Source organism: Oryx dammah, unplaced genomic scaffold (assembly GCF_014754425.2).
Source record: "Oryx dammah isolate SB20612 unplaced genomic scaffold, SCBI_Odam_1.1 HiC_scaffold_17, whole genome shotgun sequence".
NCBI classification, from domain to species: domain Eukaryota; kingdom Metazoa; phylum Chordata; class Mammalia; order Artiodactyla; family Bovidae; genus Oryx; species Oryx dammah.
In genome coordinates this window covers 4730043-4743558 of record NW_024070201.1, presented here as the reverse complement: position 1 = coordinate 4743558, position 13516 = coordinate 4730043, and the positions used below count along the sequence as shown (strand labels likewise).

Genomic DNA, 13516 nt, shown 5'->3' with positions numbered 1-13516 from the left:
TCAGTTCCTATTGATGTATGTAAGAACAAAGGGGCCTTCATACACTCCATCCCTAACTTATAACCTTCATTTGCCATAATAGAATATACTTAGATGAACTTAGATGAAATGTAGAAATTCCTTGAAAGATACAAATTACCAAAGCTCAGTCAAGAAAAATAGTAACTTATGTATCTTTCTATTAATGAAGTTGAATTTGTTATTAAAAACCTTTCCACAAGGAGAGCACCTAGAATTCACTGGTGAAATCTAACAAAAACATAAGGAAGAAATAATATCAATTCTGTAAACCATTTCAGAAAATAGAAGAGGCAGGAATACTTCCCTGATTTTTTGTGAGACTAGCATTACCTGATAATAAAACCTAACAAAGACATCATAATAAAAAAAATCTACAGACTGAGTTCCTTCATGAATATAGATACTAAAATTGTCACCAAGATATTAGCAAATTGAATTCAAAATAATGGATAACCAAGTGGAGTTTATCTTAAATTTGAGTTAATGAAAAATCAATATTATTTACCATTTTAATAACTAATTTTAGAAATCATTATTAATAGATGCAGAAAAGACATTTGACAGAATTCAGCATCCAGTCATGACAAAACCTGTCACCAAACTGGAATTTTAGGTGAACCTTCTTAACCAGAGGAAAGGCATCTATGAACAAACTATAGCTAATATAGGAGTAAAAGACTGAATGTTTTTCTCCGAAGATTGGCATAGGATATTGAGGTCCTGTCTCACTACTTTTCAGTATTATATTGAAGGGGCTGCCTAGTGTACCACATTAAGAAAAAGAAATAAAAGGCATGCACACTGGAAAGGAAGAAGGACGCCTGTCTGTTCTTTGCAGAGGATATGATCAGCTACTCTCAAGACCTTAAGAAATCTAAAAGCTATCTAAAAGGCTAGGAAGAGAGTTTAAGTAAATACATTTAAAATGTAGTGTGTATTCTGGAAAAAAAAAACTATTGAAAATGGAAATGTAAAAGTATCAGGAAGATGACGTATCAGGATAAAATTGACAAAAGATTTATAAAGCTTCTATACACACTGAAAACTATAAAACACTGATGAGTGAAACTTAAAAAGACCTAAATAAAGGGAAGCATGCACTGAAAGGTGTGCTGTGCTTACACACCAGGTTACCCAGTGCTGTTAAGATGTTAGTCTTTTCCATACTGATCCTGAGATTCCACACAGACACAATAAAAAAATTTTAAAAATAACCTGTGTAGAACATTTTTTTTGGTGATAGAGAATTTAATTCAAATAAAATGCAAAGACCTGGTGTAGTCTACACAATTTTGAAAACAAAGAGCAAAATGGAAGATCTTACTTTTCATGATTTCAAGACTAATTAAGATGTTATAATCAAGTCAGTGTGCTAATGGTATAAAGATAGATATATAGCTCAGTAAAATGGAATAAGGAGTTCAGAAATAGACTCTGAGCCACCAGGGAAGCCCAGAAATAGACTCAGAGATAACCAATTGATTTTACCAAATATTCTAGCGCAATTAAATGAAGAAATGAAAATCTGTTTAACAAATGGTATAGAACAATTAAATAGCCAAAAGCCTAATAATAATAATAATGCATACGCCTGTACCTCCAAACATATAAAAAAATTATCCCCCAATTGTTCACACTGTTAAGAAAATGAAAAGTAAGCCATAGACTAGGAGAAAAGATTTGCAAGATATACATCCAACCAAAGAACATGTATATGTATGGAAATATTAAAAAGAAATCAATTCAAAAATGCAAAGACAAACATCCCAATGTTATAAATGAGAAAAAAGATTTGAATAGATACTTTATCAAGAAAATATACATATATTTACTTATACCAACATGACATTGGCCTAAATGAATTTATCACAGAAAACAATACAGAAAGAAAGAATCCATGGAATCATAAAATCTTAATGAATATAAAAGCATAGAGTTTTTTATTGAACATTATTTTGAAATAAATTTCACAGAAGTAAATATACATTTGATCTGCTTTCATTAGATTTTATTAGATGAAAAAAATTTAGACTATCACTTTATTACTGAACATACTTGAAGATAAGCTTAATCATCTTTCCCAAAACTTCATTATAAATATTTTTAATACTTGCAAGTGTATGTGTATGCCATGCTGTGGATACTGTGAGTCTGTTACATATTGGAATGACAGATATTGAACAACATTTGTTTTAAAATGTATGTATATTTTGAATAGAGTTTATCGTTCTCCACCAATAGCCATTTTCGATCATCAGTTCTTTCCTCAATGTGCCTTTAAAATTATTTTGGTATGCTATGCAAAACCATCCCCAAGAAAAAGAAATGCAAAAAGACAAAATAGGTTATCTGAGGAGGCCTTACAAATAGCTGAGAAAAGAAAAGAAGCAAAAAGCAAAGGAGAAAAGGAAAGATATAACCAACTGAATGCAGAGTTCTGTAGAATAGCAAGAAGAGATAAGAAAGCCTTCCTAAGTGAACAATGCAAAGAAATAGAGGAAAACAATAGAATGTGAAACACTAGAGATCTCTTCAAGAAAGTTGGAGATACCAAGGGAACATTTCATGCAAAGATGGGCTCAATAAAGGACAGAAATGGTATGGACCTAACAGAAGAAGAGATTAAGGAGAGGTGGCAAGAATACACAGAACTATACAAAAAACATCTTAATGACTGGGATAACCACGATGGTGTGATCGCTCACCTAGAGCCAGACATCCTGGAGTGTGAAGTCAAGTGGGCCTTAGGAAGCATTACTACAAACAATGCTAGTGGAGGTAATGGAATTGCAGCTGAGCTATTTCAAAACCTAAAAGATGATGTTAGAAGTGCTTCACTCTTATGGCAGCAAATTTGGAAAACTCAGTAGTGGCCACAGAACTAGAAAAGGTCAGTTTTCATTCCAATCTCAAAGAAAGGCAATGCCAAAGAATGTTCAAACTATCATATAATTGTGCGCATTTCAAATGCTAGCAAGGTAATACTCAAAATCCTTCAAGCTAGGCTTCAAGAGTATGTGAACCAAGATATCCCAGATGTTCAAGCTGGTTTTAGAAAAAGCAGAGGAACCACGGATCAAATTGCCCACATCCATTGGATGGGCTTCCCTCATAGCTCAATTGGTAAAGAGTCCACCTGCAATGCAGGAGACCCCAGTTCAATTCCTGGGTCAGGAAGATCTGCTGGAAAAGGGACAGGCTATCCTCGCCAGTATTCTTGGACTTCCCTTGTGGCTCAGCTGGTAAAGAATCTGCCCACAATACAGGAGACCTGAGTTCAATCCCTGGATTGGAAAGATCCCCTAGAGAAGAGAAAGGCTACCCACTGCAAAATATTTGAGTCACAGGTGGCGCAAATGGTAAAGAACCTGCCTGCCAATGCAGGAGACATAAGAGATGTGGGTTTGATTGCTGGGTTGAAAAGATACCCTGGAGATGGGCATGGCAACCCACTCCAGTATTCTTGCCTGGAGAATCCCATGGACAGAGGACCCTGACAGGCTATAGTCCATAGGGTTTCAGGGAGTCAGACATGACTGAAACAACTTAGCATGCGTGCATGAGTCACACCAGGTCCAATCTTTGGGGGTATTTGTTCAACCTAAAATACTTCCCTGGTAGCTTAGTCTGTAAAGAATCTACCTGCAGTGCAGGAGACCCAGGTTTGATTTCTGGGTTGGGAAGATTCCCTGGAGAAGGAAATGGCAACCCACTCCCATATTCTTTTTTTTTTTTTATTAAACAATTTTATTTATTTATTTTATTTTTATTTATTTATTTATTTTTTATTTTACTTTACAATTCTGTATTGGTTTTGCCATACATTGACATGAATCCACCACGGGTGTACATGCGTTCCCAAACATGATCCCCCCTCTTACCTCCCTCCCCACAACATCTCTCTGGGTCATCCCCGTGTACCAGCCCCAAGCATGCCGTATCCTGCATTGGACATAGACTGGCGATTCAATTCTTACATGATATTATACATGTTTCAATGCCATTCTCCCAAATCTTTTGCACTCCCGTATTCTTGCTTGGAGAATCCCATGGACAGAGGAGCCTGGCAGGCTACAGTCCATGGGGTCATAAGAATCGGACACGACTGAGCAACTTCACTTTCACTTTTCACTTTCATGCATTGGAGAAGGAAATGGCAACCCACTCCAGTGTTCTTGCCTGGAGAATCCCAGGGACGGGGGAGCCTGGTGGGCTGCCGTCTATGGGGTCGCACAGAGTTGGACACAACTGAAGCAACTTAGCAGCAGCAATAGCAGCAATACTGCCATAGTCTCAGGAAGGAAACTGGTTTCTTCTGTTCTTTCTGCACGTTTTCTAATGAAGTTTTTTAATTGTGGCACTATACGTACATAATTTATCATTGTAACCATTTTAAGTGTACAGTTCAGTAAAGTTAAGTACATTCACAGGGTTGTGCAAACAATCTCCAGAACTCTTTTTCATTTTACAAAATGGAATGGAAACACTACCCACTGAATACCTTCTCATTCCCCCACCACCCAGCCTCCAGCGGCCACCATTCTACTTTCTATCCCTATGAAGTTAAATATTCTAAGCGCTTCATATAAGTGGAATCTTAGTTATTTGACTGGTTTCTATCACTAAGCATATTATCCTCAAGGTTCATTCATTTAGTAGCATGTATATTTCCTTCTTTTTAATCCTGAAAAATTTTCCATTGTACATATATGAAAATGGTCCCTAACTTAAGGTGGTTTACACTTTAGGATAGTGCAACAGTGATATATTCAATAGAAACCATACTTTGAATTTTGATCTTTTCCCTGGCTGGCATATGTGGTACCTTTCTCTTGAAATGCTGGGCAACAGCAGTGAGCTGCAGCTCTCACTCAGCCTTACAGTCATCAGGGTGAGCAACCAATACAGTTCAGTTATTCTGTACCCATACAGCCATTCTATTTTCACTTTCAGTGCAGTATTCCATAAATTACTTGAGATATTATATACGTTATTATAGAACAGGCTTTGTGTTAGATGGCTTTGCCCAACTGAAGGCTAACGTGTGAGTTCTGAGCACTTTTAAAATAGGTTGGGATAAAAGCTATGATGTCCCGTAAGTTAGGTCCATTAGATGTGTTTTCAACAGGATATTTTTAACTTGGAGTGGGTTTATTTGGACAAGACTCTTTTTGGGTCATGTTAGTTCTGTGTCAGATTTTATTTATCCATTCATTCATCGGTGGATTGCTTCTACCTTTCCAAACTTTTTATATAACTTAGTGTAATCTCTTATACGTATTTTATAATTTTTAATGAAAGTGTGAAAGTCACTCAGTTATGTATGAACCTTTGTGACCCCATGGACTATACAGTCCATGGAATCCTCCAGGCCAGAATACTGGAGTGGGTAGCCTTTCCCCTCTCCAGGGGGTCTTCCCACCCTAGGGATCAAACCCAGGTCTTCCACATTGCAGGTGGGTTCTTTTCCAGCTGAGCCACCAGGGAAGCCCAAGAATACTGGAGTGGGTAGCCCATCCCTTCTCCAGGGGATCTTCTCGACCCAGGAATTGAACTGGGGTTTCTGCATTGCAAGTGGATTCTTTACCAACTGAGATATCAGGGAATTTTTAATGGGAAACTGAAATTACATGTCCCGAGAAAACAAATAATATGAGTCTCTTTAAAAGAAAGGACACAAATAAAAAGATTTTTAAAATAATACTCATATTTGAAAAGAAAGTAGTTCAATTAATTAAATCTCTTGGATCTGAAAGTCCTTAGTTGGTTCTGGTGATGGTTTATAAATTGTTCCTCTGGTAAGAAAATTGAAATCCTTGGAGCTAAATAAAGGTTTTAGAAAGATTAAATCAGAATGTATTCTAACTTTTATCACAAGCTATCTTCTGAGTTGTACTTCCTCTTCTGTATAGATGGTAAGGGCTCTATCATTAAAGTGCTTTACTCTGAAGCTATATTTTTCCTTCTGAAAAATATTCTCTCATGATGTATACGTGTATGAAATGGATTTTAGCTAATTTAATTAATTTAGAAAGTTGTAAGTTATGGCTAGTTTAGGAGTTAGTGATAAACTGTACATATGGGTTAAGCACTTTGTATAAAATTGAAATCACAGTGAATTATATTTTTGTTTTTCATTTTTCTTTCTCCTTTTCATTAAAATATGTAAATTGAATTATTTTCTTTCTGCATACTGTGAAATCCCAATGCAACTTCTAGTGCTCAAAATAAATAGCAATTACAAAGCTTGCTCCCTGTTTCGGACACTGCAATAAGCTTGAATCAAGTGAGAGTCAGTTCATTTCCGTACACTGCAAGCCGGTGTTGGCTTAACTTCAGCAGTGTGCAGATGATGGATTACCAGTGTCCCACTCAGGTGTGAGGGCCAGCACATCAGTTTAATCTGTAGGGTAGACTTTGTCAGTAGGAGAGACAGTTACATTATTAAATGAAAAGGAAAAAGTGTTACTAACGGTGATCTTTTTTTTTAAAAGTTCATGTCAATGTATGCCAAAACCAATACAGAATTGTAAAGTAAAAAAAAAAAAATTAAAAATAAATAAATAAATAAAATGCAAAAAAAAAAATAAAATAAAAGTTCATATAATATACATATTAAGATTACAGAATGGTAATCAAATATCCAGGATTACATACTGGAATATTTTCTGCTGCAAGTTACTTAAGCTTTCTCTACCCTGATTTACAGTAGTAAAGAACCCGCCTGCAATGCAGGAGACTTGGGTTTGATCCTTGGGTCAAGAACCCCCTCCTGGAGAAAGAAATGGAAACCCATTCCAGTATTTTCGCTTGGGAAATCCCATGGACAGAGGAGCCTGGCGGGCTATAGTCCATGAGATCACAAAAGAGTCAGACACAACTTAGCAATTAAACACTACCACCTTAGTTTCTAAATGTTCCTAGTAGGAATACTAAAACTGTATCCATATCAGAGGGTCCATGTGAAGTCTAAAGGGTTAATGTAAATAAAATGGTGAGAACAGGCCTGCACTTGTAAGTGCTGCAGAAGTGTTTCTGTTGTTATCCTTATTCTCACTGATGCATGTCCCCTTTGATTCATGCCTGTGTTACAGTACCTTCCAAATTCATCTCTCTGACTGCAGTTTCCTCACTCTAGTGCCTGTTGTCCCTACTTCTACTAGGATAATCTTTCTAAAATCCAAATATGATTATGTCACTTCCCTCATTAATGTTCAGTTTTATCATCGCTTTCTAGACCAAGCTCCTCAGTATTAGTATTCAAAAGCTTCTGGCCATCAGCCCAGTCCGCGCATGTCTTTTTTATTAATGCCCCTCCCTCTTCCTACTTTCCATGTCTTTCTCTACTGTAAGCTGTTTCCCTTTTGAGTCTTACCTCAAGCATTATCTCCACTAGAAAGCCTTTCCTGACTTGCCCTTATGCACAGTGTAGATTTGGTGTACCTCACATCCGTGTTTCACAAGCACAGTGCTTATCATTATCAGGGAACTCACTGTATTGTCTGCAGCTGCCTTCTTGTATTCTTCATCTCCACCTCTAGCACTAGGATCGTGTTATATCTGTATCCCCAGGACCTAACAAGTGATTGACAAATAGCAGGTATTTAGCAGATGATTGCTGAGTTATCAATTAATTGATTGATGCTTGAAAGAGTCTGCTCTTACCCTGTTTTGGTTTTATGACATCTTTTATGAAAAACATGGGAAAACAAAAAATGTTACATTTGGAGTTAGACCTTGGTTCAGGCTCTCTACCATTTAGATTTATTTAAAAAGTTTAGCTCATTAAAACTACTCTGAGCCTTACTTTCCCCATTATTAGAACGTTAATTCCCAATACATGATTGTCTTATATTGAATCTTCCTGAGGCTAGGAGCAACCTTTTGCAAAATAAGTGCTTGATTCCATGTACTCCCCCTTCACCAATTTCAGAAATATACTGACCTTCCACCCCTAACTCTTTGGAGCAGTTTTTCAAAGCTACCTGAAATGCTGTCTCCTGGGCTATAGTTCTCATTTTGCCACAAGTAAAGCTTAACACACAACTCTCACATGGTGTATTCTTTTTCAGTAGACAGATCTCAAATGTTGCATGTGTACAGTATAGAAATATAAAGTACGTTGGAGGCAGTATTGATGCTGCAGACAGACACTAGAGTTAGATTACATGGGTTCAAATCTTAGACTTGTCATTTACCAGCTCAGTGATTTTGGACAGGCTGTTCTCTTTGTTTCTGTATTTTTTCCTCTGTGAAATGGAAATTATAATAGTATCTGCTTCTGAGGATTATTGTGAGGAGTATATGAGATGATGCACGTCCAGCACTTAGCACAGATACTAACACATGAATGGTAGTTTAAACAGTCCCGTCCAGTTGTCTGCCTTTGTCAAAATTCAGTACAACTTTCAAAACTTAACAGATACCTCCTTGATTAAATCACTGTTCCACTAAGCTCCAGAAACATGTTATATAAGTCATTTTTAAAACACCATTAGGGACTTTAGCCATCTATCTCTTTTATTGGTTGCTAGATGCTTACTCCTTAGAAGAAAACTTATGACCAACCTAGATAGCATATTGAAAAACAGAGACATTACTTTGCTGACAAAGGTCCGTCTAGTCAAGGCTGTGGTTTTCCAGTGGTCATGTATGGATCTGAGAGTTGGACTGTGAAGAAAGCTGAGTGCCAAAGAATTGATGCTTTTGAACTGTGGTGTTGGAGAAGACTCTTTGAGAGTCCCTTGGACTGCAAGGAGATCCAACCGGTCCATTCTGAAGGAGATCAACCCTGGGATTTCTTTCGAAGGAATGATGCTGAAGCTGAAACTCCAGTACTTTGGCCACCTCATGTGAAGAGTTGACTCATTGGAAAAGACTGTGATGCTGGGAGGGATTGGGGGCAGGAGGAGAAGGGGACGACCGAGGATGAGATGGCTGGATGGCATCACTGACTCAATGGACGAGAGTCTGAGTGAACTCCAGGAGTTGGTAATGGACAGGGAGGCCTGGCGTGCTGCGATTCATGGAGTCGCAAAGAGTCGGACACGACTGAGCGACTGAACTGAACTGAATACTCTTTAGGATAAATAATATACTTTATTCATTTTTTATTCCCTATAATCTTCTATCATATCACTATCATTTCATATTTCTTCCATCATACCACGTTTTTCAGTGCTAAGTCATGTCTGACTCTTTAGGACCCTGTGGACTGAAGCATACCAGGCTTCCCTATCCTTCACTGTAGTCTGGAGTTTGCTCACACTCATTTTCATTGAGTCAGTGATGTTATCCAATCTCATCCTCTGTCATCCCCTTCTCCTGCCTTCAATCTTTCCCAGCAACAGGGTCTTTTCCAATGAGTCAGCTTTTCACATCAGGTGGTCAGATTATCAGAGCTTCAGCATCAGTCCTTCAATGAATATTCAGATTTCATTGAGGATTGACTTATTTGATCTCCTTGCTGACCAAGGGAATTTTAAGGAATCTCATATCACAGATCCTGTTATAATTCTCTACATAGGGTTTCAGTTCAGTTCACTTCAGTTGCTCAGTCATGTCTGACTCATTGCAACCCCATGAATTGCTGCACGCCAGGCCTCCCTGTCCATCACCATCTCCCGGAGTTCACGCAAACTCATGTCCATCAAGTCAGTGATGCCATCCATCCTCAGTCGTCCCCTTCTCCTCCTGCCCCCAATCCCTCCCAGCATCACAGTCTTTTCCAATGAGTCAGCTCTTCACATGAGGTGGCCAAAGTACTTGGAGTTTCAGCTTTAGCATCATTCCTTCCAAAGAAATCCCAGGGCTGATCTCCTTCAGAATGGACTGGTTGGATCTCCTTGCAGTCCAAGGGACTCTCAAGAGTCTTGTCCAACACCACAGTTCAAAAGCATCAATTCTTTGGTGCTCAGCTTTCTTCACAGTCCAACTCTCGCATCCATACATGACCACTGGAAAAACCATAGCCTTGACTAGATGGACCTTTGTAGGCAATGTAATGTCTCTGCACTACCCTTATGGCAGAAAGTGAAGAGGAACTAAAAGGCCTCTTGATGAAAGTGAAAGAGGAGAGTGAAAAAGTTGGCTTAAAGCTCAACATTCAGAAAACAAAGATCATGGCATCTGGTCCCATGACTTCATGGCAAATAGATGGGGAAACAGTGGAAACAGTGTCAAACTTTTATTTTTGGGGGCTCCAAAATCACTGCAGATGGTGACTGCAGTCATGAAATTAAAAGATGCTTACTCCTTGGAAGAAAAGTTATGACCAACCTAGATAGCATATTGAAAAGCAGAGACAGTATATTGCCTACATAGGGTTTAACACTATGTAATCTTTTTCTTGTAACACATTTTTGCCTTTATCCCCCAGTAAAATGTAGGTTCCGTAATAGCAAGCACCTTATAATGCCTGCACCTTAGAAGCTCTCAGTAAATGCTGAATGAATGGACAATGAGGATTTAAATATTTATGGAATGAATGTATTACATTGGACACTAATATATGATAGCTCTGTTATTATCTATTGCTGCATAATAAATCGCCCTAGAACTTAGTGACATAAAACAGCAAAACTTTATCACATCAGTTTCTGTGAGTCAGGAATCCAGGTGTGATGTAGCTGGGCGTGTTGTTTTAAGGTCGCTCACAAGCCTTCAGTCAGGTGTCTCCAGGGCTGCAATTGCTGGAGCATCTCGGAGCACGTATGGGAGGGCTGTTGGTGGCCCTTGGGCCCGCACTGATTGTTGACTGGACAAACCAGTTCACTGCTGCATGAGCGTTCCATAACGCAGCTCACAGCATACAACTGTTCCACTTCAAGTGAGCAAGGACGAGATGTGGAGAAAGAGAGCTAGACAGACATCACAGCATTTGTAATCTACCCTCAGAAGTGGCTTCTCATCACTGTTCCATGTTCTTTCATTAGAAGCAAGTCCCCAGAAGCAGTTCATACTCAAGGTGAGGGAACTTCACAAGGACGGACATGAATACCAAGTGCAGGGATCATTGGGACCACTTGCGCACCGCAGTAACTTATTGTCTCTAATAAACTCTGTGTAAAGGAGCTATCTTTCTACAACAGGAAAAGCATAAAACTGAGAATGTGAAAGCCTGATCTATCAGCTGTCTATTGCTGTGTAATAAACTACCCTGAAGCTTAATCGCTAAAAACAAGAGCAGTCATTGATTGGCTCATGAGTGTGCATTTTGGGCACAACTTGGTGCAGTAGACTAGTCTTTTCTCCATGTGACACCAGCTGGAAAAGCTCATCTTAGAGCTGGAGGATCGACTTAACAGGCGCTCAGCCACAGCACTGGCTAGTTGGTGCCGATTATTGGCTGGTATTCATCGCCACTGATGACTAGAGGCCTTGGTTGCTCTCTAGATGTCTCCACTTGGGCTTCTCTGTATGTACTGCTTGGCTACCTCACAACATGATATCTTGGTTCTAACAATGTATACCCCAGGAAAGAGGAAATGAAAGATGTGAAGTTGTTAAGGCCTAGATCTGACAACTTACACAGCACTGCTTCCCCCTCCTTGTATTGGTTAGGTTGTCAAGGGCAAGGGGACACAGACCTCACCTCTCAATGGGAAGAGTGCCAAGTTATTTGGGGGTCATACTTTGAAGCTGCTGTAGTCTGCCCTCTGGGCACAAATTGTTTGCCATTCTCCTCCGTGTAAAATGCAGTCATCTCCTTTTAAGTTTCCCTAAATGTCTCATTCCATTCCAGCCTCAGGCCAAATGTCGTCTAGATCAGGTGGAAGGATGGATGAAACTTTTTAGGTATGGTTCTTCAAAAGCTCTTTCTCAAGTATGGTTCTCACCTGAGCATCTGTGGACTGCACAGATGAGTTATCTGTCCCCTACAAATCTAATATAAAATGGTAGGATGCTGCTGCTGCTAAGTTGCTTCAGTCGTGTCTGACTCCGTGCAACCCCACAGATGGCAGACCACCAGGTTCTCCCATCCCTGGGATTCTGGCAAGAACACTGGAATGGGTTGCCATTTCCTTCTCCAGTGCATGAAAGTGAAAAGTGAAAGTGAAGTCGCTCAGTCGTGTCTGACTCTTAGCGACCCCATGGACTGCAGCCCACCAGGCTCCTCCATCCATGGGATTTTCCAGGCAAGAGTACTGGAGTGGTAGGATAGGTAACTGCAATAGTCATTCCCACTTAAAAAGTGAGGAAATAGGAGGCTTATGTGTCCTTAACAATTCAGAAATCCAAGCAAGCTTATGTCTTCAGTTGTTTTGTTAGGATTCCATGTTGCTCACTGGCTATGATTGTCCATGGCTCTTGGCTTTGAGCTGCTGATCCTCGCATCTTAATTATGCATATGTTTCGGTAAGATAGAGCTATGTTTGCGGCTGAGTGGTTTTCTCAGCCTGCTTCTTGCCTATAGCGATTCTGGTGTTCTAAATTCTCTTTTAATTGTGCTCACTTTTTGCCATTAATCCCAAACAGATGAAGCTTAAAACAGAGCAGTTTTCTTAAAATCTTAAAGAGTTTGACTCTCACTTGAGATTCACAACATTAGACAAAAGCCGTGACCATAAATCTCATCAAGACAAGTCTGTCTTTCTACCTTAGGCTTCTTGTGCATTGGCTGTGGCACAGAACCCTTAAGATTTGCTGAAACCTTTTTGTTTAAGAGAGTGCAGGGCATGAACTTTAGGTGCTGAGAGTACTTCTGTCTGTCTGAGATTGTCTCCTCCTTTTAAGTTTTCAAAGTCCCTTATGCCTCTGCTATTCTCTTAGAAGTCCTTTAGGTTTCCACTTACATTCTTCTGAACGTCCTTCCAGCTTCAGCCCACCACCTAGTCTCAAATCCAAAGCCATGTGTTTTAGGTTTTTATTAAGGTAGGACCAAAGAACTTTAGCAATTAAGTCTTACTGTACAACAGATTTTACCAAAAGTTAGTAGATTAAAACATCATAATTTTCAAAAAATCATTTATTTTAAGCTTCCATATCTGAAATTTGGGTACACCTTGGTAGAGAACGCTTGTGTCTTCCACTCCGCTCACTCATGGACTGGCAAATCAGTGCTGCCCAAGAGGTGGGAAGCTCAGTTCATCTCCACATGAGACTCTCCAAAAGGGCTTCACAGTATGCTGGACAGATTCCAGGGTCAAGAGTCTCAAAAGACAGAAAACAATAAGAAACCAATTCCTTAAGACCTGGACCTGGAAACTGCTACCCCATCACTTCTGTTACATTCACAGGACTCTTATTTCAGGAGAGCAAACTTCATCTTCACGGGCAAAGTGTCAGAGGTTCTGGGGTCATATCTTAAAATTACCACATCTATATACAGTCCTGTAAATGTAGTGGAAGTGATGGCAGAAACCAACACAACATTGTTAAACAGTTATCCTCTGACTAGAAATAAATTTTTTAAAATTTAAAATAAACATAAATAAAATCACCATACTTGTTTCAGTTCACTGGACTTAGCTACATATTCCTAAGAAAGCTTACC

The 13516-nt window shown here is 39.1% G+C and overlaps 1 protein-coding gene across 2 annotated transcripts in view; it reads left to right on the top strand.

Annotated features, from left to right (window-relative positions):
- DYNC2H1 (dynein cytoplasmic 2 heavy chain 1) overlaps positions 1-13516 on the top strand; it is a 388421-nt gene that overhangs the window by 303251 nt on the left and 71654 nt on the right. The window lies entirely within an intron of this gene.